The sequence below is a fragment of the Pezoporus occidentalis genome, unplaced genomic scaffold (assembly GCF_034315485.1).
Source record: "Pezoporus occidentalis ecotype Australia unplaced genomic scaffold, CSIRO_AGI_Poc_V1 ctg24, whole genome shotgun sequence".
Taxonomy (NCBI): domain Eukaryota; kingdom Metazoa; phylum Chordata; class Aves; order Psittaciformes; family Psittacidae; genus Pezoporus; species Pezoporus occidentalis.
Window position 1 is genome coordinate 7,468,462 of NW_026914285.1, and position 25,316 is coordinate 7,493,777.

Sequence of the window (25,316 nt, forward strand, 5' to 3'; positions counted from 1 at the left end):
TCCACATGCAAGGGTCTTTCACAGCGTGCCACCAGGGAGCCCCTACAGCAGCTGTGTCTGCCCTGAGGGACTGCTGTCCCAGCATTAGCATACAACATCTGTTGTGCTTGAGCCCTGGCACCGTACAGTGGAGGGTTCAGTCCTGTCCTGTGATACCATCAGCCCATGTGTGTGGCTCTCATGTCACCACACAGGCACAGGCAACACACAGGGAGAGCCTGGGGAGGGTGCCAATGCTACCACAAGGTCTGTGCCATGCCAGGGTTTTGCATGCCTCCTCTCCCTGAACCTATATGTTCTCTTTATACACCCACCCAAGGAATAAAATTACTTTAAAAGTTCAGAGTAAGTTTTATTTCAGTTTTTGAGATGATTATTTGAAGATGTTTGTGAGTGAGATCTGTTTTGCACAGCTTTACGTGCAAAGAAATAAGTCAGGCTTGCTGGCTGTACTGATGTCTCAGCTTGCTTTCTTCAAAGGCTTCTTTGGCAGCATGTGCTTGGTGAAGGCAGGTTTGTCCAGGCCAGGATGGATAAGCAACTTTTCCGTAACAGCAGCATCTTTTGTAGCTAAATGTACCCTGGTCTTGCTGTGAGGACACTGCACCTCTACAAGCACTAACAGGTTGGCTAATGGAAAAAGCATGAGGGAAATTATAACAAGGAAACTATTACAGTGTTCTTTGCAGCAACCTGAGGCTGATCATTCCCACTATTTGGTGTGTTTACTTTTCCTGTTCTGCCAATCTTCCTCACCAAACAGGAAATAATTTTATTGTCTGTTTTATGAGGCAAAGGCTGTGGTGTCTGCCTTGCTTCCCCACATTATTCCTCCAGTGGGATTCTCAACAGGGTTTCACTTCCCCATGCTACCAAATGATTGGGTATGTGACAGATGTATAGGGCATCATTCCACTCAGCATGCAAAACCTAAGCAACTTAGATAGCTAAATTCTACTTAACAGTGTCTCAAGGACCTGAAGTTCTTCATTAAGTTAATTTGCAAGCACTGTCTCTACTGGGAGCCTCACACATAATCGGAGATGCAATGTGCAGCACCAGTCTCTCGTGTGAATTCCTTTCACTGCATCGACTTCCTGTTGCAGGCAGCCTTTAGGTCTCACACAGCTGTCTTGCTGTCCACTCTGGCCACCTAAGCCACCTACACCTTTGCCTCATGATGAAGCGATGCCTGTGCAGCACCACAGATCTGGACCCAAAGCCACGTGTTTAAGCATCACCCTCCAGCACTAGGGGAATCCTGAAAGGAAAAAAACATAGTCAAAGAGCTACTGCTGAAACGATTGCTTTGCCTAAAGTGACAGGAATCCCACACGGTCAGCACTGCAGTGCAGGTTAGGAACACAAGCCACACAGCACAGAAAACAGGGTTTCAACTTCCCCCTTCCTCAGGCATTCACTCCACACCAGGCTGGAGCTGTGACAGTGGTGGTCAGTCCTTAAGCTCACTGGTGGCAAAGGTTTGTCTCATGGCTTCTCCCAAATTTAAGCAAACATGAACTTTGCTGAGACAATAAAAAGGCACATCTCTGTCCCAGGAGGAGGGCAGGAGTGGGAAGTGGGCTGGGAACTGGAAAAGCAGTGGAATGACGGGATGTAGTGAAAGGACTCAGATGGTTATTAAATCATATTTTTCGAATTTACTATCTTGCTGTCAAAACCAAACAATCAAAGAAATGGCTTTTATCCTGATTTAGGGGTAGCCAGGCACTTTACTCCTTACCATATGCAACTTATATTTCAGTTTAGCTGGTTCTTCTGTGCTTTGCTGAATCCTTAGGGCAGGTTGGGATTTTCAAAGGTGCTTAAGGGAGTCAAAGAGCCAGTCTCTGCTTAATTACAGTGGGATCTGTGGCTAATTCTCTTCAGGTTACTCTGAAAACCCCGTCTTTACTACCTGTGTATGCAGTGGCCTTGTGCACTGGCTGTCAGGCTACGCAAAGCTGAAGAGAGGTGACATCTTAGATTTGCATCCTCTGGTCTCAGGACCGGATGCCAGACACCCCCCATTCCCTTTTGGCATCTGGGATCACCCAGTTTCATTTCTCTGTAAACAGGGGGATTTTGCTTCCTACATATAGCAAGCGGACATAGAAATCAGCTGTGCTGCAAGGAGGTTGTGCCAGCAGAAAGCAGACCAGGTGAAGGGGGAACAGTACCCCTCTGTGCTCTCCATAAAGGGGGAGAGCAGCTTTGTCTCCCGTTGCCTCCTGTTTTCGCAGGTGCTCTAGGAACTTGGCTGCATGACACCCGCCCACCACATATATTACCTTTTGGATGCCTATAATTAATCATTCATCCCTTTCTGGGCAGGGAGAATGGGAGTTCTGCCCGGTGTGGCCCCAGCCCTGGCTGCCTCCCCACCAGCCCATTCGGCTGGTTTGTTCCCTTTCAGCCCTGCTCTTCCTGCCGCTTTCTGCCCCCTCAATGGGGAAGGAGCAAAACCGGATGGCTGGCTTCAGCACAGGGAAATGACTTCAGAGCCACCTTTGTTTCCCGCCTTGTTTCTTTGCCCGCACTTGGCCGTGTGTCGCTATGAAAGGGCTCGTTTGAAGCTGTCTGGGACATCCAATAAGCAGTGCGGCTTCAGCCAGAAACACTCGCATCTTTTCGGGCCCAGGGAGAGGCTGAGCCAAGCTGCCAACTTTCTGCAGCACAACTGACCATGACATTGGGCATTGTGTTTGAAATTAGCCACAGGCTTCCAAGCAAATTGTCCTTTTGGATTGTATCGGTGTAAGCCCTCCATAGTGTTTGGCTTTGGCTGCTGACTCCAGAAAGCCTCCAAGAATATTTCTTGCTCTCGTGAGGAAAGCCAAGGCTTTCAAAGAGGTTTTATACATCAGCACATGTGATTTCACTGCTTGCTGGCATGACTTTATCTTGTGAAGGACTAGATACTATTTTGCATGCACCTTCTATCATGTAACGCCCTTAAACTGGGCATTCAATTGCCTATTTCAAGTTGTTTGACAAAGAAAAAAAAAAAAACGTAACTTTTTTCCTCTCATTTATTTTCAGTGAGTTAAAACTGCGGGTAACTATGCATTTTTCATTAACGCGTTTTGGGTTAACAGAGTACAGCCAACTCCTACAAAGTAATATACTTGTACTTCTATTATTCTATTATTATTATGTAGTTTTTACTGAAGCATCCCAAGAAGCTACTGATGTCTCCAGCAAAATATACATGTTCACTCAACCAAATTATTTGCTACTGAGATTTGATTTTGTTTTTTGAGTGGCCACATTTTAACAGAAACATTAAGTGTGTTTCAATTAGAAATGACTTTCAATCCTTTCAATCCATCCTTTGCATAGTTACTATATTTAACTGCCTGTGTTTTGAAAATGGATTATTAGTATGAAAACAAAAGAAAAGCAAGAATTTGCCACAGCTACCACATACATCACCCTCTTTACTAACCCCACAGAGTGTGTTAGCTCAGGTACACGCTTGTCCTGGTGACATGCTTAATTCCCACCTCTTCCCCAACACAGCATAAAAGAAAGGCTTAAACTTATGTATTACATTAGGACTGTGTGTGTGTGCAATATCCACAGAGGTGCAGGTGCCACATCCCCCATGGTGGTCCCAGCAGGACCCACTGGGGAGGGAGCAGGGCAGCCAGGCTGTATCACAGCTTTATGAGCATCCAGAGAACACCAGGCAAGAGCTGACTTATAAATAGGAGGCAGCCGGTATCGCTTCCTCCCTGGGTGTTGTTCTCCCCTCTCCACGAAACACTAATTTGCCTGTTTCTTTCCTGTTTTTTCTCCTTCTGCCTTCTGTCTAGTAGGGTGGCCAATTCAGTCACCCACCACAAACGCCTTTTTTTTGCTGTAATCAAGAAGGTGACTTGAACACAATAAGAAAGGCCAGCTCTGGCCCAGGTTTGCCAAGTCTGTGCCGACAGAAGAGGCTGTGTGCCATGCCTATAAGCGTGCCAGGAGCTAGCCTGCAAGCGTGAGAGTTTGAGAGGAGACCCCTGCTTTCTTTTGGAGGGTTTTTCTTTCTTTCATTCATTCTTTCTTTTCCTCCTGGGGATCTGGGAAATGCAAAGAAGGGGGAGGGATGGTGGCGACCAGGATTGAACTCTTGCAACAATAACACAAACCTTCTGGATTTTAATGAATTTTTCTTCCAGTGATGAAAAATACCCTTCTAGGAGAAAATAAAAACAAAACCCTGTGATGGAACAGAAGTCTAAGCAGTAATTTTTCAGCTTTGAGCCTGGTGCAGTATATTAAGCAGTATATGTGCTCCTGTAATTCTCTCAGAGGAGGAGAAGGCAAAATCATGTGTGCATGCCCAGATTTTCTATCCCACAGCAAAGGGACTCCTCTCCCTGCCTGGGACCCTCAGGGTGCTGTCACCAGAGAAATGATTGTGAGCAGGGTGTGAAACAGAGACATGGGAAAAGAAGATGAAGAAAGCCTGATGAGCTTAGTCCTCACCCGCTCTCTGGCTTCACTTGCTACAAGGAGGAAAAGTATCTCATTTCACCACAGGTCCTGACACTTCCTCTGGCCAGGGACTCCTGAAGGGACAAGTTGGTTCCCTATTAGGTCCTCACCTATCCCAAAGCCCTTCTGCTTTGGCCAAAGGAAAGTTTGCACACACAATGGACAGTTTGCTCAGAAAAAGAGCATCCTTGGGAACTGCAGTCACAGCATCTTCTTGAAGAGATTCTCCTTGTATTTTCTACTGTCTGCAGGATGCTTTGGAGTTTCTTTTTCCTCTGCAGTGAATTTCTGCACAGGTTTTGGTGGTGAGCCCCAGGAGAATGTAGGGTATGCTACTGCTCTCAAAACAAGCTCTGAACCCTGGAAGCACAACTCCCTCTGCCTACTCACAGTGCGAGCAAAGTTTCTGTTCATGGATCTTGCCACTGCAACCAGCAATAAAAAAAACCACTGAGCGCAAAGAAAGTGCTTCTGAGGGAAGAATCTCCAATTTACCGTTTGGCAGAGCATGAGGGAGTTTTGGAAGTAGCAAAGGGATGCTGAAGAGTGCCCTGAGAGATACAGTCTCACCCATGTGTTTTTCAAGATTCATTAGAAGCTCTTTTCTCAGCCCCACCAGCAACACCTTTGCTTCTCAGAAAGACTTTCTATGTTATGAGCCCAAACCATTGCTGGACATGAAATGATCCCCCATTTGCTTAAACTGTCAGAAGCATAGAGAAGAGTCCTTCAAAACCTGCCTGCATACTGAAAAACCTTGCCTGTAGCACGTCTGGACCTCATTTCACTTAGGCACTGTGTACTAGAGCAACTACGGGCTCTCACTGCCTGTACACATCTACCGTTGACCTGCCGGTACATTCGTACCCCTGTGCTACCTTTGCACTCTCCTTCCGCCTGCTTCCTCGCAACAGTGGGTTCTGCACAGGGACAAGAAGCAAGGGGAGACCTCAATACACCCTCTGCCTGGTGAGCCGCCCTCCCAGGGGGGCTCCTACCTGCCCTCCCCACGGCTCAATGGACCGAAACACGGTGGAAAGCAAAGGCCGGAGAGTAGGACAGGGGGAAGGGAAGCCTGGCCAAAACCCCGGGGGCGCAGAACGCAAGCCGCCACCACCACTCGGCACCCCTCCGACCGCCCCGAACGCCGCGCCCGCCGCAGGCCACAGCCAATGGGCACCCCGCTCTTCGCCGCGCCCGCCCTCCCATTGGCCAGCGCGGAGCGGCAGCGCCGGGTTTAAAGGGCTGGCAGCGCCAAGCCCCGCGCTCCCTCTGCTGCCTGGCCCTAGCGCACCGGCTGGGCTCGCCGGGAAGAGCGGCCTTGGGGTGCTGGTGGCGCTCCGGCGGGCTGCCCCGGTGCTCCGAGCGTGCTTCAGCTTCCCCGTGGGGGGTGTAACTCCGCAGCGCCTCGCCAGCAACGGGAATTGCGCAGTCACAGCAGAGAAAACCACCCCACTGCTACTCACACATCCCGTCCTCTGTGAGCAGCTGGCTTGCGGGTCTGAACTCTGTAACATGTAATAATTATATAATAAACATTAATAATATTTAACTGCTAAAGGTGCAGTGCCTTATTTTAGTCAGTCCCCAGGCACCCTGTAATCAGCTTTGCCCTCATCAGGCAGAGCATGTGGGTAACTTGTGGCTGTGAGGTGCTAGAGGGAGCATGGTGCGCGTCTGCGCCTGAATCTGTGAGGCTAAATAAAGCTTGTACCAGAGTCCTGGAGAGAAAGGATACATCCTCCAAGAACAGCTTGGAGACCAAATAAATCAGGATGTCGGTCCCATCCCCTCCCTGCTGGTGTGGCCAGCATTTGTGAAAAAGAACCAGTGACTTTGCTGCGTGAATGAAGCTTCAAGGCTAGTCCAGGTGGTTACTGTACAACTTGGGTGGCGGCAGGATCCAAGATACAGGTTGGGCAGCTTGAACAACTTCAGGGAAGGGCTTGCCAAGCATTCACCACCTGCCTGGGCATGCTTGCCGGCACCATTGGTATGGGCAGGACATCACTGGGCACTCGGAAAGCTCCATGTGCTTTCAGAATTGTGCACACATTTACAGTACTTCTAGGAATAAAAGGTCTTTGGAACTGATCTTGCTGCAGTAGGAGTAAAAGACTCCAGGAACACAGTCTCTGAATGTGAAATGCAAAGCAGCTCTTCAAAGCCCAACTTACTAGAAGCCTCTTTCTTGCAGTCACGCTGCTGCTCAGGTCATCTCAGCCGTTTCTGCCTCAACAGGCTCTATTTGTTACGGTTCTCATTTCTCCACTTTCACAATGGAATTACCAATGCTTTTTATTACGAAAATGTTTCAAACATTTGACAAGAAGAGAGCAGCAAGATGAAATTGTTGCATACTTTGTACACAGGGATTTCAAAGTCCTTTTAAAATTAGCGCATTTTTTTCTGTATTCCTACAAGTGAGGCAGTGGGTAACAAGTACTTAAAGGAGACATATGAAATGGCTTGGGCCAGGGATTGCCATCAGTCTCCTCTTTCATTCTAAGAACAAACCCAAAGCAATTGCTAGGCAGCCTGGGAGATGTTCAAAACCTAAATTAGTCTTTAAACACAGGAAGGATAAATATGATTAATTTTAAATTTATTTGGGACTCTATCGCTACCAGTTTTGCTGCTGGATACACTCTTCATTGTAAGCTTTCTGAGTTTGGTCGAACTAAAAGCACATGGAGCAACTTTCTGTGGCTGTTTTTGAAACAAACCTCTATATTGATTTTGTGTGTGTCTCTCTCAAATCACCAGCACCCACACTGCTTCTTGTTGATATTTAACCTGAATAATTTCTAATGGAAATGGAAAAACAACTTGAAAATTAAGCCAGCCTTCCCCGGCTAGCTCTGATGCTCTGTCTGATCCAAAGTAAATGTAAGTCTAATTCTGTGGCACAGTTTAGAGAAAATGCCAATAAAGTTACATAACTTCCTGGATGGATGGGTAGATGGATGGACGGATGGATGGATAACTCAATAACATGTTATTGATTTATTAAACAGCATTCTATATTTGGGGGCTGTGGGAGTTCTGAAGGCTTCATTGCAATACAAATCACTTCTTAGACAAAACTAGCAGGTTTCTTTCCTGTTCCTTTAATTAGAGCTGTAATCTCATTCCCTGCCAGTTTCCCTTAGAGTGGCCCTTTCAAACCACCAGGACAAAATCCTCTGCTCTTGCAGAGTCAAATTCCTGCTTTAAGAGCAGAGCCTCCAGTCCTCATGTAGCCATTTCCTTGCCTGTGGCAAGGTTACAATGTGCAGCAGGACACCATCATTTTATAATGTAAGTAAAGTGAGTTTTGTCAAAGGCAGTGTGAGGCAACCTAGCAATGTAAATTAATTAATTAAAATGCCTCACAAAAGTCATGTAACTACTTGCAAAAGAGGCAGCTGAAACAGGAAATAAATAAAAAGCATCTGTGCAACATTTTAGGGACACTGATTTGGAGGGACTAATGAAAATCACTGGGAAGGTTCACTCTGAATAAATCATTCAACTCCAAGAACATGTGTACTCCTAATTACGGAAATACGCTCTGTAGCTGGCTCTAAACTGCAGGAATCATAGGAGATTCAGGAAGACAATGCCAGAAATACAAGACACAACTTCTGGAGCTGCATCTACATTTTAAAAAAAGACCGTCTTCTGTTTGTGCTTGATGTAGACAAAAATTTATGGCCCTCTGGGTCACAGTGGCTTTGTCCTTTCTAGAAGTCCTGGCAAAGGGAAACATAAAAGCTTTCACTTGCCACAGAGAAAGAGAAGGTCTGAGGCAAACCTAAGCCCAGAAGAGAATGAATTTCACAGTTTCAGCTGGAACTCCGAGAGAGCTCTGCTGCCTACATGGAAAATGTACCTGCAGAGAGGAACTGTCCCCAACTCGTGAAGAGCAGGGTTGTCATTTGCAGACTTCGTGCTGAAGCAGGAAACAGTCTTTCTGTCAACCTAAGCTGGGGCCATTGTGAAAATACAGGACAAGACCTTGTGCTCAGGACAGTACCTTCAGAGAAGCCAGTTCAGAATGCAGACAACAGATTAGATGTATTTGCAGAAGATGTGCTGCAGCCTTCCGGTATCAGCCACCACCACCTGATGGCTTCCTGGCCTGAGGTGTCACACACTCTTGTGAACCAGTTGTAAGTATTGAAGCATCTGCCAGGTCAGAAAAATATCTTGTAGCTAGCTCACAATAAAAAGCCTGCACTGAATGAAGGTTAGGAAGGGTACATACAGGAGGTCAGGGAGGCTCCCCAACTCCAGCTGTGAATGCACACAGGGATTTTTCACAGGAGCAGCAAAATTTTCTGTTTGGTCCTATCTACCCATCATTATCACCTTCACTTTGCTCGCATTCAGCAATAGTGTTTTCATTTCATCCATGAAGAAGCTCACTAAGGTTAGAAGATGCCTCAACTGTGGCAAGGTGACCATGTATGGTGTGCAAGAGGCAGGGCTGCATGCACCTGAATATGGCTGGTACTTGCCTCTCTTGTGACTGACAAAGCCACATTCAGTGCTTGTGGATGCTTTTATATGGCCAGAGGCTAAATGAATCCTTATGGAACAGAGATCTGGATTTGTTTAGCCTGGAGAAGCAAAGCCTGAGGAGACACTAATAAGCAGCTTCCTGCTGCCTACCTGGATGCTACAGAAAAGATAGAACCAGATTCATCTGGGAGGCATGCAGCAAAACGACAAGGGGCAGTGAACCAAAATCATCCTGATATAACTTCAAATTCATCCCTGCTTACAGCAAGAAGTCAGACCACAGACCTCTCTAGGTTCCTTTGCACCTCGGTTTTTTATGGTTCTGTGACTACAGGTGACAGTATGCAGCCATGTTCCTTAAACCCATGTTGGTTAGCAGTTAACTTCTGTTGTGGTGCATGATGGATTTCAGCTTTTCCATACCAGTGAGCTTTAAAAAAAAAAAAGCAATTGCTATTAAACTTCCAATTTTCTCACTGTCCGCATGGCCTGAATCAGTACTTCAGAAACTTCGAATGACAACTAAAGAAGATCTATTTTAATGCAGTCAACACAATGGAAACTAATCGTAGTGAAGAAATGCCGTACACCACTGCAACACTTTAAATATGAATAACTTGTGACAGTCACGCATCTAATAACATGCAGTTGCAGTCCCTGCTCAGCAGCTATGGAAGGTATTATAACATGACTAGAGGTGGAAATAAGTAAGACCCTGTTTATGTGCGGTTTTCCCTATATCAGTCTATTTCTTCCGTGATGGAAAAGCCTATGGATCTGTTTAAATACAGGCTTTTGGTAAATGAAAGGAAACCCAAACAGCTGGTACTGGGGAGTCTGAGTGTCTCTTTCAAGCAGTTTCCCTGCAGGAATCTGTGCAAGGTGTTTTTGGTAAAATAAGGAAAAAGTCTGAGGTTCCTTGGGCTTAATTCAGTAATTATGAGTTAGGGCCATCTTGGGAAGGAGAAAAAAAAAAAGAAAACAGACCACCCCTCCCCCCCCAAAACCTAGCTTTCTGAATCGAATATACTTGGAAAAAAAAAAATCTGCGTGGGCTTCCACGTTCAAGAAAATAAAGACATCTTCCAAACACTTGGTCTTTTTTCCAAAGAAATTTCCTGACTGACATATGTAAGATCGATGAAACAATACCACTTAATAATACAATTGCTACTGCTGCAGTAATGAAATTGTAAGTAGAAAGACAGCAGGCAGAAGACCTCAGATTTTCACTTGAAACAAAATATTCAGCCTTATTTAGCCTGGGTTGGGAGTTTTTTTCCTATGTCAGGTTTTTGAGTGGAAGAGTAGCCCCACTTGTCAATCAGCTAACTTGCAGTGCTAATAGATTCTGGTGTTTAGGGGGTCAGCGCAGAATTTAATTTAACAACTTACAATACGCCCACATGCCCAGAAAATGTGGACAGCTTGATAGGGTTCACTGAGCCAAAGAAGTAAGACCAAAACAGTGCATTAATGTATAGGGGAAGAATAGTTGCAATCAGTTCCCTTGTGAATTGGACAGAGAACTTGGAGATGAAGCAATTATCAGCCATCGGGGATTAATAGTAAAGTGTGAATGCCAAGCTGTATATGTTAGGGGCAGAATATGTTGCCTATAGAAAACAACAAAGAGCGTTTCTTACTATTAAGTGAGATTAAACGTAATGGCCTGATTTAATCACAAAGGCAGAATTAAATTCAGATGGCAACTTCAAAGTGGACACATGCACAGAGCCTACTGCATACATTTACATATAGCTGGCATAGCTTGGCTTGCATCACAATGGAAGAAAGTTTCTTTGGCCACTTAAACAATTTTCTATTCTCGGCTTTTTGTTAACATTCACTGTATTTAGCACTAAATTGCTTTTAGTTAATAAGATGGAGCTAAGAGTTATATTTATTCATGGAAGCTGTATTTTTTAATTCCTTCAAGTAAAAAAAAAATCCACAAAAACCCAACAAAGCAAAACAACAATAAAAAAAACCCAACCCACAGCAAAGGGTCAGCAAGAACAGAAAGGCTGTAATCAGATTGCAACAAAAAGCTGCTGTCCCAACCTACCCATTTTTGCCAGCACAGAGAGATGTCACATGCTGCCAGGCCCAAGTGTGACACCTGACATGGCATGCGCTTCCCTTCCTCCCTCCTCCCAGGGCTCCCATGCCATCATCACACTGTTCAGGCATGTCCCCTTTCTTTTACAAAGCCATGAGAGGCACCAATGAGGACATGCGGGGCCACCTTCCCCAGCCCCAGGTTTCCTTCTTCACCCAGAAACCTACTGCTGAAAGCTGCAGGACCGTGCCTTACATTGCCAGAGCTCAACCTGCTTCACTTGTTAAAAAATTTTTTGCTGAACCCAGCTCGTCATCCAAAGCTGTTTCCAGGCACTTCCACCACCGGGCTGGCCAAGAGCAGCAGGCCCTGCTGGACCTAGTGTCTCTGGGATAACAGCCCTGTTTACCCAGAGTTGGTCTCAATTTGTCTGGGCTGGAGATCAAGAGAGAGCATACACAATGTTCAACGCTTAGACAAGACTCTTCATGTTGAACCCCCACTCATTTTTGACAGTTTTTCATGGCTTGCTTTCCCTGGTGTTCACCCCATGGGCATGTTAGGCACCCTCAGCCTAAATGCAAGTCCACTCTTCCGCTGAGAAACAAGTTGCCTGAATTTACCATGCAGGGTTACTGCAGTGGAGCCAAAGGACTATAAAATCCCATTCTAGCTTATTTCACAGTCATGAGGTGAAAGCATGCTCAGCCTTTGGTCTGAACATGAAACACAGCTATAAGCCTTCCTTCCAAAACTCCCCTGTGACTGGCTGGCAGAGCAGCAGTGTTGTGGCACTACGTCAGATGTGGCAGTTGGATTGTGTTGGCATAGAGCACCAACAGCACCCTCCGTAGAAATAAGGAGAAGAAAAAAGATTAGGACCTATTGAGTCATGCTCAATGAGACTGAGATCACTGAGGTATCTAAACCATCAGTGAGATTATAACAGGAAACCTAAAATATCAGTGCTCTATGCTGAGCCAAAGCAGCTCACAGGGAGAGAAGCAGCAGCTTGGCAGAACTGCTCATTCAAGCGCCAGCTAACTTCACATGGGATGAATCTCCAAGAAAACACTTTGAAGCTTCAAAGATGCCCTCAGGCAGGTTTTGCCTTCAACACACGGCATACAAGGCTATCCTCACAGCACAGAGCCTAGAGTCCAGCTCCATCCCAAAAATGCTAAGAGAGACCAGCATGCTGTGCTCACTTGCTACCTAGGCCCACAAGCTCCCTTCCCCGAGGATATCAATTGAGAAAATAAAGGAAAAGACATCTTCTGTTAGTACACAGCAATATCAGTGACATTGGTGGCCAAAGACCCAATAATCATGGCCATGATCAGCTCCCCCAGAGTGACTCCTTTGGAGTCTTGTCCTCCATGTACTTCTGTCCCCTTGAGGGGCCTGTCTGAGCCCTGCTCCATGTCTCTGGCCACATCCTCAGGCTTAGGCCACCCAGATCCCTGCTCCTCAGTGTTCCCAACCACAGATCCTGGATGAAGTCCAGGGCAGTTGCTAAGCCAGAGCTGGGAGTGCAGCTGACAAAAAAACCTTCATACTCCAAAGACTGGCTGTAAAAGGAAAAGAGACGAAACAGGCCAGGAGGGAGAAGGTATTTCAGAAACACCTTATTTTCCCCCAGACAGCTGTGAGCAGTGGTGCACTGTTGGCACTAAGAAATGGTAACTGCTTAGTTGGCACTAAGAAATGGTAACTGCTCCTAGGAGGCAGATGGCAGAAATACAACCGTTCCCCTCACCTCTTACCGTCCCACTGAGTACAACCCACCCAGCTCTAACCCCAAGAAGATGATCATGTCAAGGAAGTACCTATTGCTGGTGAGGTCCAGGCCATGGCAGGAGAAGGCAAAGCCACACAAATGGCAGCTGCCCATCTCCCACACCGAGCAAGCAGAGGAGACCCTCTTCCATGCACCACTCCAGCCGTTAGGTTAACAGAGAATATAGCACCCTCTGTGGCACAGGATGGCAAAATTTACCAAGATGCCACAGTTTGTTCAGTGGCTTTTTACAGGGTCTGTTTTGATATTCCTTCTGGGAATGAGGAAAAGCCACAGTGCCTTTAAAACATGTTATCTAGCAGGGAAGGTCTAAAATCCCTGGCCCTTCTTCCATTGGCCTTCCACATAAAATCTGCCAAGGGCACATCTAAATAAGGGAGGCACAAAGTGAAGATATGGGAGCAGCTAATTTTCTGCCCAGTCACCCACCACCCAGGGTGAGCAGCAGCCCTCTGCCTTCTGTCCTGGGGCCACTTTAATGCCACTGGGATGGGAACCTCTGCTTCAAAGGAGGTAAGACATTTCAGACCCTCCACTGCTCATGGAGAAACAGCTTTCACTCCTTGCTCCCTTAAGGTTGGCAGGCTGATGGCTCTAATGACACAGCCCAAATCCTCTCACTTTGAAAAGAGGAAGACCAATTTCCCAGAACAAAAGCCTGAAGTACTAGTGTGACAGGTCACTAAACATGATCATCTCCTGCTCTGGGTAAGAGCTTTGAAGAGGGATCCTGCTAAGTAGGGACAGAATACAGGACAAGGTCTTAACCTCCGCCTTCGCCTTCGGACACTGGGATCGGCACATAAAGCATCTCGAGTGCCAGAGGGGGGGATGCTGAGAGCGGGAGGTGTCAGCCAGGGGCTTCAGCATGTTTCTCAGGCAACTGCAGGGGGAATGTCACAGCTATAGCAACTGGCTCTCCAGTGGCCTGGAGGGGAAAGGGGCCAGCAGCAGCACAGCCATTGTAGCCTTAAGTGAAAGGTCAGGCCATTTCTTTTTTCACTGGTCAGCTGTAAATTTCCCATCAGCTATGATTTACGTGACTGTGCCTCTACCTGCCCTCTGGCTGGTGTCTTGGCAATGCACAGCTACATGCATTTGTGCTGTGCCCTCCCCTGTGTCCTGTCTCAGCCTCTCCAGCCCTTCACTTTTGCCTCAGGCCTTGGCTAAGTAGCTACAAGGTCTCCTTCCCACACAGCCTCTTCCCCTAGACAACCATGAAGGTTGGGCAGTCATCACACCTGCTTTTAACCATGCAAAAATTAAGTGCCTGGCCTGAACTAGGTGTCCTGTCTCTTTTTTGCACTTATGGGAGGTGCAGAAACACCCACCCTTCCTTAGGATGGATGAGAGGACACAGGAGCTCTGAAGAAGATGAGATAAAACCTGCCCTGTGTTTCCTTCCTGTCTCAGCTAATGGCGTTGCTTCACTCCACTTCCTGCCCCGAGAAGCATTCTCTTCTCTTTCATCCACCAAGACTGGGATGTGAGGATGGGTGGGATCTGAGAAAAAAGCATCCCAGCATCCCACCATCAAGTCACCAACATGATTTTGAGGCCTCCTTCTTCTGCTCATGCAGTTAGTTGCTGGGGTAATTTCAGTGGCTGGGAAAACAGGTCCATAAAACCTTACCCATCTCAAACTGGTACCTCACTCCTCCCCAGATAAACTCTGACTGCAAACAGCCAGCTGGGTTTTGGGCTGAGCAGCCAAGCAGTGCTCAGTGCTTCACCACACAGCTGGCCTGTGCCAAGGCTGGCTTGGGAATCCCTCCTACACCCTCCCAGATTTCACATGGACCAGCCTGCAAGGGAGAACCAAAACTGAAGTGAGCCTGCATCCCCATCCCAGTTAACCTGATGTGCTCATTTAGGCCTGGTGCAGGTTTCTTTCTCCTTTGCTTCTCTCTCTAATACAGAGCAAATGCTGCTTTGCCACATCAGAAAGCTCCTGAGAGGGCTGGTATCGGCATTGCTTCTGGGGAATGGAGGGCAGGTGGTAAATAGTCTGATAGTTGTATTTTTCAGGAGCAGCAGCATCTCTAGGGCAAGCACATGGGTCTCCTAGAGGAGGCACACCACCTTCTCACCACAGTTTTACGAGGTGGAGCAAGCTGCTGTCATGGTTTCATGTGCTCAAAAAGCATGCAAAAACATAATGTTTATATCCCACAAGTAAATAAACTTCACACTTTTCACAGTAATAATGTGGGCTGTGCGCTGAGCCAGAGCACAGACCTGATTCTCCATCCATCCTCTTCTGTAGATGTACTGAGATTGCACCTGGAAGAAATCACAATCTTTGGTTAGTAAGACAGGCAGTCAGCAGCAAGGTTTTGCAGCATCCCGCTGTCTGTAACTGCCAAAAATAAGTTGTATGGGTTTCCTTTCTCTGTACCAAGAATAAATATTCTGCCAGCTCATTAACTATTGCCACTGGTTCAACGAGCTTTGGATTGGGTTCATAATCATGCAGACAGTAACAGCACTGAAACTCGGGATATTTAATTCTCCCCAGAGGTTCTGCTATATGATGGATGAGTTTTATTTATCACTGTCAAGCATGCAAGTATGCCTTTAAATTATACCGAGGACATGAATATGCAGCAGAGAGAAAGGTGCTGGAATACGGAATGTATAGAGGTGATCAAAGAAAAACAACATCACTTAGAAGTTTAAAAGGGATATTCTAGCCTTCATTAAGAAATGGCTTTCAAATTATTTGAAAAACACTATGAATACTCATGAGACTAAAAAGATTTAGAGCACAATGTTCAAAGGACACTGTACAAGCTATTTGTGTAAATGATTTCTTCTAGTTCTTTGGCCGAGCATCTCTCATCTTGTATGCCTGGAAACTTGGGATTATGAATTCAATTGTTGTGAGAGGAGGAATTATTTAGAAAATACCAAATCCCTCTTACATGTTTCACTTCACCCTGAAGGACAGTCATAGCCAGCACAGGCTACGCACAGGTCTCAGCTTTACTGCTAATATCCAGAGCCTGAAATTTCAAGCAACGAGGGAGCAGGGGGGGGAAGAAAGCGGTGCCCTTTGGGAGGGGGCAGGTGAATGAAAGAGGCGGAGCAGGGCGTCTTTAGGCTGGTGACTTCTCAGCAGTGCTTCCTCTCCTCCTTTTTCATAAGCACTCCGGAACAAGCACCGTTTAAGCTAAAACTTACCCATTCCTTCGAGCCACTTAGTTTATTAAACCCCAGTCCTCCTGCTCCAAGGTCTAGATGTCTTTCTGAAACCAGCTGATCAGAAGGTTCCTCTGTCCCCCCACCACAGGGTCTCCTACCTGCTGGCAGCAAACCAAATCCTGCCCACAGGCTCCTGTGGAGGCACTCATAAACCTTGGCCTACCCAGCACTGTGCCTACTCTTCCCATTCTGAGTACCCAGCACCTCCCCAGAACCAGCGCAGTCAGGACTTAATTTTTACTAAGGTGTCACTTGGGCTCTTCCAGCTGCTGCTTACTGCAGTTATCTCATTTACCCAGAGAAATCCAGGCTATGTTAAAGGGAAGTAGTCAACTCAAGTGGAGATTTTCCCCCACAAGCAGCAGAAACAGCAGCAGTGAGGCTTCAGGCTCTGGCTCTCTGTACTGCTCCCAAATGCTTTACCTCTGCTTGCACTGGAGGACTAATGTTCAAAACCTCCTGCCACCAGCAGCCCAGCCTTGCCCTCCCATCTGCTCCCCTTTTTCTTTATGAAGGCAAATATAGTGTCAGATAAAAAGAAAAAACCCACAATAAAAAAAAAAATTAAAAAGAGAAAAGTGCATGCAGACACTAGTTTTAATGACTGCATCGTTAAGTGGCAGCCGATCTCCATTTCATGCATGTTCATTAATCCGCAGCCGCGCTCCCTTTCCCATATGGCTTTGTTTCTGTACATACAGTTGGAGGGAGGCGGGAGAGAGGGTGAGCAGGGGAAAAAGAGGGGGGAGTTGTCGAGATCTTGATGATTTCATATCGTCATAGGTTATTGCTGGTGCCTTGCCAAAGCCGTCAAGCCGAACCATCTGGGTTTGGGAAGGTTCTGCACTTCCCAGGGCTGGGCTCCATATGGGCGGCGCGGCGGGCGTCCCTGCTCTCTCCTGGCCCGCTGTGAATCACACTGATTGTTATTCAGGTGGGATGGCCCGGTCATGAACTGCACTAATCAAAAAACAAACTGCACCAAAACACTGAGGCTCACACACTGGCTCGGGCCTCCCCCTGACCTCTGTTAACCAGCCGCTTCCAATGGATGTAATGCAGGTTGTTCTTCTGGATTTTTGCACCTTCCACAGTTACCAGACATCTGTGTAAATCCCCACCCCCTCGTGTTGGGCATCAGGGTCAGTAATGTTCCACAATTCAACGTGGGAAGTCTCACTGAGGAAGTACCAGGCCATAAATTTCCTTCAACAAGAGCCACCTATCAAGCTAAGCCTTGTTAAGAAGCTTCCCAGATATTAATCACAATAAAGGCCGCCGCTCCTGTACCGTTGTGTCAAGAGAATGAAACAGTCGGAGCCTGCAGATAAAGGTTTCTCACTTCTTTACCCTTTAATATTGGAACAGTTGTCATTTCACAGGCAATGCCTGCATGCTGGTGAGCAATCACCCCTTTGCTTTAAGCTTGTCACGCCATGAAAAGCTGCTCAACTCACGCTGGCAGACTCCACTCTTTCCACAGGACAACGGCCTTATCTGCACCAGTGCACACTGTATAAAGTTCCCGCTGCACCTCGTGGCTGTGTAATCAGGTAAACCCAGCATGCAACTGCACCCCAAAGTCACTTTTATTTGCCAGGGTTGCAGTGCCCCCAGCGCTGCAGTTGCAATGCCATCAGTTACTCCACACTTGTGTTTGCATGTGTGTGTGTTTGCATGCATGAATGTTTGTGTGTGTGTGTGCATCTGCCAATGTGAGGGAGTTCTGCAGGCCTTAGGATGCCACAGCTGAGGACAGCATTTGAGGTTTGTGCTGGTGCTGGTTCATGTCCGGAGCAGGGCTTTGCCCCCATGTTTGCAGTCTCCCCCAGCAAAGCATGCCCCAGCATTTGCTATATTTGTTCCCACCTCAGAATTCAAAAGAGGATAAAACACCTTGTTTACAAGAGATCATACTGCTGTGGGAATGTAACTTCTGATGGCTGGTTTCCTTTATTCCTAAATGAGAGGGTATATCAGGACTGCTAGAGGCCAAAGAAAATACAGCAGAGCATTTAAGGGCTTGGGGATCCATTTTCCTTGGATAATTTTTATTATTTTAAAAATTATTGGTCTGGTTTGAGGACTAAAGGACTGCTCAGAAGTACACAGACTCCTGCCTGCCAGGTACAACTAAAGAAAAGAGGTGGCTGGGGTGGAAAAGAATAGGGCAATGCACAAGCAAAACAAGGTGTTTGTCTGAAAAGAAACAACCCAAGCCTTACTCTTTTCCAGACAAAGCCGTGGTCCTTCAAAGACCTACATGTGCACTGTACTTGTGCGGGTGAACAGCCAGCCCATTGATTTCAGAGGTGGTAGGTGCGCTGTGCAAAGTCAGAGCAGCCCCCGACCTTTGCAGAACTGTAGCCTAAAATGAATTTATGCTCTTTTAATGAGATAAAGGCAGAAGGGGAGAACATAACTCAGGGAGACAGTTCTGCTCCATCATTCCCTCCTCAGTTAAGAGCAACTTTTTTCCCTCAGAAAAAAAGCAGTGAAAGCTTAAGCCCTTGAAGCACTTGTAAGTAAGAGCTTCATCCCTTTCCTTAGACAGAGAGCAGCTGGCTGGGGTAAGGTGCAGCCTTGCCAGCCTATGAAGAGGATGCTACAGTGCTCACAGAGCAGACCTGGTTTCTGAAGGAAAAGAAATAAATCATAGAATCAACTAGGTTGGAAAAGCCCTTTAAGATCATCGAGCCGAACCGAATGTTAGGTTGTCAGGACTGTCAAGCCCACCACTAAACCATTTCACTAAGGGCAAAACGGTCTCCCCTCATGGCTGCCCTTCATGACTTCCCCTCATGATCTCCAGTCACAGCCACCCCTCATCTGCCCCTTCACAGTGGTCCCACACGATATAGCTGCTGCCCCTACCCCTCATGGACATGCCTCATCTCCCCTCAAGCTCTCTCCTCATGTCCAACCCTCACAGTCCATGGCTGCCCCTGCTCTCACCTCATGATCTCCCCTCACAGCCACCCCACCTCTCCCTTCATGATTTTCCCCCATGGCTGTCCCTGTTCTTCCCTCGCGACCTCCCCTCACCCCTCATGGCCGCCTCTCCTATCCCCTCACAATCTCCTTTCTCTACTGCCCCACACCTCCCCTCATGATCTTCCCTTTCTGGCATTTTTGCTTGGGAATGGGAGGTTTTTCAGATCCATGCATGCAACATGCACCCATTGGGTTCGTGATGCAGGTGCAGGGAAATTCAGGAGCCTCCAGAGCTCCAGAATTTCAGAGCTACCCTCTGTCTGTCGTGGGAACATGAGTGGTTTGCTCTGCTAAACCCACACCTGTCCCTGACAGAAAAAAGGGGCTCCCCTTTTCATGCAGCTTGGAAAACTGCTTGATCCCCTGGGCTGACTCTAATGGGAAGAGGCACACACGTGCCCCTCTGCCAAGCCAGAGGTGCTTCCCAGGGCACCTCTGTGTCTACGGGACACGGGTCACACTGGCTCCCATCGTGTCTGGGGTGGTGGGTGAAGCAGTATGTCACGATAGCCCTGGCTATGCCTGACAGCGCTGCAAAGCGAGGGTCTCCCTTCATTAGCCCATTGAGGAATGCGGGCTGATGCCACATCCCCTTTTTACCCCCACAGCTCTGTTTTTGTGGGGTTGGCAGAAACTGACACTTTTTCTTTTGCTTAATTAAGTTGTTCAGAAGAAGGCTGGTCAAACAGTTGCGTCTACGTGGGGAGTCTTGAAGAGAAGAGAAAGCGGTGGGCGTTGCCAACATAAAAAGGGGGATTCTGTTATTGTTTGGGTGTAGACGGGTCATTTTTTCAAAGTTACTGCTGCCTGAGTGACCACAACCCTGCAAGCAGCAGCAATGAAAGGACATTAAAGCTGCTAAATGCAGCTACCTTGGGCTCCAAAGTGTAAGGGGAAAAAAGAAAGAAAGAAAAAAAAAGGCCAAAAAAAAAAAAAAAAGGAACCAGAAAGCAGAAGCAGTTATTTTCTTTCTCCAGAGAAAACGTGAACTGATTTCCATACGGTGCAGTGAGAATTGCAGCGGGTCCCTCTGAGCGTCCTGTTGCAGGGGAAAAGATGACAAAGCTGGTGCCAGGAAAGCTCTGATAGGCACCCTACTAACTGTCCATCCACATCCCCGCGTTAACAGCTCATTTGGTATTCATCCCCAGCAGAGGAAAAAGCCCTAACAACAATTACCAACCTCTTTAAGTCCACCTGGCTTTCAGCAGAAGCCTGCCTGTGTTTCCAAAAACCATTAGTATCCCAAATCTGAGGGGTGGTTCTTGTATTTTGGCAGTCCAAAGGCAGGCCTTTGACCCTCAAAGCTCAGCATTACACATGGCTGTGGTGTCTAAACGCTGCCTCATGCTCTGAAATATTTACTGACATTTTACCACACGGTTTCAAATCCAGCAGGACCTCGCTTCTCCTAATGCAAGCGACTGAGCAAAGTGCAGATCTTACCTCCACCGGCACAGCTCTCTTCAGGCAGCCTCAAAAACCCTGACTTAGCCATCACTGTGGTGTGAAGTTAGGCTTATGGTGCACAACATGTTGTTTAGCCACAGTTTGCCACTTGGCCAGTACCCATGGGTTATGACTTTATAGCCATGCAATTGCACCTGATAGAGTCAGATACACATGGTAGGCCCAGCACTGGCATCAGGCTAGGGATTTTTAATTGAGACCATGGATCAGAGGAGGATGCCTGCTGCCCCAATAGCAGTCAGAGCTGTTTTGGGTTGTGGTGCAGTCTCAGCAGTGAGCTCTCTGGGAGCTGGAGGGCCATATCTCTATGCAGTCCACAGACCCACCACTCAGACACCACAGCCTCGAGTGTTTAGCTGTATAAAACTGAGGCTGTTACGCAGGACTTGTAAGGGTCCACACCTTCCTTTGACTAAAAGTTAGTGAGGAATATATGTCTTTGATCCACAAGCCTGTTTGCAAAACCCAGTGATTTTCCCTTCCAGGGTCTAGATTCAGGCTGAAGGTCCCAAATTTCCCTGAATTTGCAGGCCTTCTCTAAAGAGCACTCCAAAATGCCTCTCTCCATCTCCTTCCCACTGCAGACTTAAGCAACCAAAACACCCAGTGTCCTCCATCCCCACCCCACCAGACCTCCAGATCCCACTCTAGGGTCTGCTCCATGGGGGGCACACAGGAGACCCACAGCTGCTCCTGATGGCTGCAGCAACCAGCATTTCTCTTTGACAACCAGTACACAGCTGGCAACTTTGCTTTATTCTAGGTGTCTCTCCTTCCTTCCTTCCTTCCTTCCTCCCTCCCTCCCTCCCTCCCTCACCGGCTGGAGTCGGTCACAGGTTTTCATGCGGTGCATGCACAGCCCCTCGCAGCCGTGCACTCCAGCTGCTGGCAAGAAAGAGCCTTTTTGTTCGGCTGAGACTCCACCGACATGATGTCTTTACTCCCAGGAAAACAGAAGGCCTTCCTTGACATGGGCAACCCCAAAAGGGTTGGGATGCTGAAGGGAAGGTCCTAAAAGACAGAAAGGAGGATTCACAAGGGCTGGATGGAAGCCATCGCACCATTCCTGGCACTGGCCCTTCCACATGGGGCTCTGCCGCCTGGCAGGACAAAGAGCGCGGTTTTCACCAGCCCCACGTTCTGCTGACGAACGCATAATAAACTGACAGAGGGAGACGAAGCAGCATTTCAAAGCCCCACGTGCGGAGGAGGTAGAGCATAGAGGGAGTGGGGATGGACACTTTCTGCAGGTGTTCGGCCAGTGTCCCCCCATTTGCATACATTTGCATACTGTCAAATAGTTGCCTGACAGACTCTCTGAGAAGGTCTGGACTGAACCCAAACCTGTCAGGGACTTTCTCCTTGCCAGTCAAGGTTGGCTTTGGTTGCAATTAGAGAGAGGAAAGAAATACTTCTGACATTGCCATACAGGAAACTATGGATGGGGTGAGTTTAAACAGAAAATGTATGTTTTCTTCAGGAAAAAAAACCTCTGAATTACTCTGCCAGGCCTGGGGGAGAAAAATGGGGAGAAAAATGAATTTTACCTCTTTGGTCTGGAGGAAAACACCTTTTTCCCTCTTCACTTGCTGGCCAGTGCTCTGTGTGTTACCAGCTCGTGGGAGAGCCACAGCCAAGGGAGAACTTTCAGGGGTACAAAACAATAAATTACCAGAGATGGACTTGGCAATGATCTACCTGCCCAGGCACCACACCTGTACAGGGACCTACAAGCAAGAAACCAAGGCATGATGCTCCTGAACCCCACAGCCATGGGTGCAGTCGTGGTGGAAGATGTTTGCCAGTGAGGGGGCAGAGGATGGAGGGGACACGAGTGCCTAGCAACATTAGACAATGGCAAGGCATGAAAATACCTCACGGATATTTACTAGGAGAAAAAAAACAGAAGAGACAATGAGGATATGTTTTGGAAGCCCACACCCCTTTTACTTGTTGTTTTACATATTCTTCCCTCAGCCGTGAAAATTTCATACTTCATCTTTACCCGGCAGTGGACACTAGAGTTTCACGAGCAGGGGACAATAGGTTCTGTTTATTCACCCACAATAAAGAGCCTGTTTAACTCTGGACTGCAAGTGGCTGAGCCATCTGGCCCATATCTTCACAGTAAAACATTGTCCATGACACAAAAAATGATTACATCCACAGGACAAACTAATGTGACCTCTAAATAAAGCCTTCCTCTGAAGCTATGATATCATACTGCAGAGGGGACACCGGCACAATTGAATCTGGTCACCCAGAGCACAAGTGAGATAGGACTATTTAAATCCAATTTTACAGGAGACTTTTTGTCCTCTGTGGCAAACCACCCAGATCCGACGACAGCATTGAAACATCTTTTTTTATGCACTCTTAAGGCAACAGAGCGGTTCTGTCTGGCCTTGGCAGTCCTCTTCAGCTTGCCCCGGGCCCAGGAAGCACCCGTCCATTTTCAGAGCCAGCACCTGCAAGCTTTTCTTCCAACAGCATTTTACTGATGGAGCACCACCTGCACTGGCCCCCTTCTCCTTTTCCCCCCCTCCGATAGTGGGGAAACAAGCATCTCTTTCTGCTCAGTGCCAGTCGGAAAAGTCCAAGTCTGCCACAGCCTCACAAACAGTTTCTGAGCTTGAACAAGGCGCCCTCAGCCCTGCTGTACCTGAATAGCAGCTTCATGGGGCAAAACAAGGACCTGGGCAAAGGGCCCATCTCAATAGCAGGAACGTTGCTCTCTCAAAGAAGGCAGTTTATCTTTGCCGGTATGGTGCTCTTACCACTGTATCTCTTAGAGAAATGTTTGTAAAAGGGGATGATAGACCTAATTAAAGAAGTAATCCTTTTACAGGGACAACGCTACTGATGTGTGGATATTTACAGACTGTGGGAATGCTTCGCAGTAACCCCAATGATTAATATGAGCAGAACACCTGTTTTATGAAGCTGTATGTCTGTTTGGCTGGAAGGCACTCTGACAGGCAGGCAGGCTGAAGGGTATCGCTGCAGTGCTGCGTGATCGCAGGCATGCACGTCCCTTCCACTTACACAAGTGCTGGCTGCTGTTCCTTTTGCTGGGGCACTGCTGGCACTGGGGCAGGATCAGATCCATGGGCTTACAGGCACCAAAAGCAAAAGGAGGTCGGAGAGGATAGAAATGGAGAGGAGGCCTTTGCCAGTAAATTATTTCCCTGTGATAATTTTGATAAATTTGGGGTTTCCAGAAAGGAAAGCAAACCTTGTGCTAGACACATTAACAGAGATAACACCTGCCTGGGAAAGCACACTCTCCTCGCACAGGTCAAGCAGGCTTTGCAGCTAATTCATAGCATCAGAACTGCAACTATAATGAACTGAAAATAAAATCATGAGTAGGCTATCTTGCCCAGTTTTATCTTGGCTCTTTGGGACTGAAATCAGGACAGATTCAAACCTCTCTTTTCAAATTAGCAGAAATTCTTTTACCGTCCCCTCCAGCATAAAGTGCCTTTTTTATTAGCATGCTTAGCTTGAACACCTGAATACCCGAACTCTATCTTTTCATATGAAAATACAGTTTGCAGGCCCAATAGATAAAAAATAAAAAAATAAAAAAAAAATTGGTCACCAACATAGAGTTTTAAATAGCAAAGGCTCTTAATCCGCTGTGGAATTATAAACCTCGCACCCAAAGGATTAAACTTCTCCAACACAGATCATTAAATGGTGCCGCATTTTTGGCATGGCACTTCTGTTACCCACATAGGTTTCCAGACCCAGCCCTCTTAGCCACACAACACCTGGCATTAAAAATCCTGCAAGTTTCCTTGAAGCCCTGAAAAGTACCCTGAAAAATGCTGCAGAAGCTTTGGTCCTGGGGCTCAGTGCCAGTGCCACTGATCTGGGACCAGCAGGGAGCTTTCACTGATGCTTTCTTGTGTTGGGTCCATTGACCTACACAGGCAAGAACACAGTTCCCACTAAAAAGCAAATGTTCAAATTCATCCCAAACACAGCAATTATATACATATATATATGTACAGACACATGCATTCACAAAACTCCAACATTATCAGGTTGAAAGAAGATTATTCAAGTCCAAATGTTGGCTTCTCAGCAGAAAAATGCATTTGAATTTAAAAGACCATTTGCTGAAGGTATAATTATCAGTAGGATATATCAAGCTTTTTTTTTTTAAAGCAAGAGGTATATTGTTTTGCCAGAAAAAAGGCACGCTTTTGTTTTGCTGGCTCTTTACTTTCTTCTTCTTTTTCCTGTATTGAAGCAGAGATTTAAATACCTTGTTCCACCATCTCAAAGATTTATCTAGTAGGAAAACTCCCTGGAGAAAGTACATAGCTCCCCAAAGACAGTGATTTTTTTGTTTCTTTCAAACTTCTTTCATTTTAGCTCTTCCCTTTCTCTCTTTCTCTCATTTTAATCCCTTTGAACTGTAACACTGGATTTATTTGAGCCCTGCTTCTCCTCCCCTGTATGTTAGCAGTTATCTGCAGTAACTCCCACTACCTTGATAGAGTAATAGTGAGATAACTGGAAGGGGAAATCAGCCATGACTTTGCACTGAAGTTCAATTACATTTTTACACAGTGAAGTAGAATAAGAAACAAAATAAATAAAAAAGGGAGAAATGCCTTCTCCTTCACAGTCCTTCCTGCCACAAGCTTGCAGATACGGAGTGGGGGCAAAGCAGGCAGCAGTTCTCCTGCGCAGGGCAGGGAAAGATGTGCACTGGGGTTTAGCTAGCTATTAGCACACTAACTGTGTACAAACAAATAAAGCAGAGAAAGGGGAAGG

The 25,316-nt window shown here is 46.9% G+C and overlaps 1 long non-coding RNA gene across 3 annotated transcripts; it reads right to left on the bottom strand.

Annotated features, from left to right (window-relative positions):
- Positions 1-331: 331 nt before the first annotated feature.
- LOC134165434 (uncharacterized) lies at positions 332-20,581 on the bottom strand. 3 transcript variants are annotated; one of them, XR_009965525.1, is made up of 4 exons: positions 19,358-20,580; positions 18,287-18,429; positions 15,050-15,140; positions 332-1,261 (listed from the first exon to the last, which is right to left on the bottom strand). It is a non-coding gene; the product is annotated as an uncharacterized LOC134165434 (long non-coding RNA). The 3 variants fall into 3 exon arrangements; XR_009965524.1 differs by lacking the exon at positions 332-1,261 and adding an exon at positions 7,493-7,742 and having other exon boundaries at positions 19,358-20,577; XR_009965526.1 differs by lacking the exon at positions 332-1,261 and adding an exon at positions 12,760-14,662 and having other exon boundaries at positions 19,358-20,581.
- Positions 20,582-25,316: the final 4,735 nt, after the last annotated feature.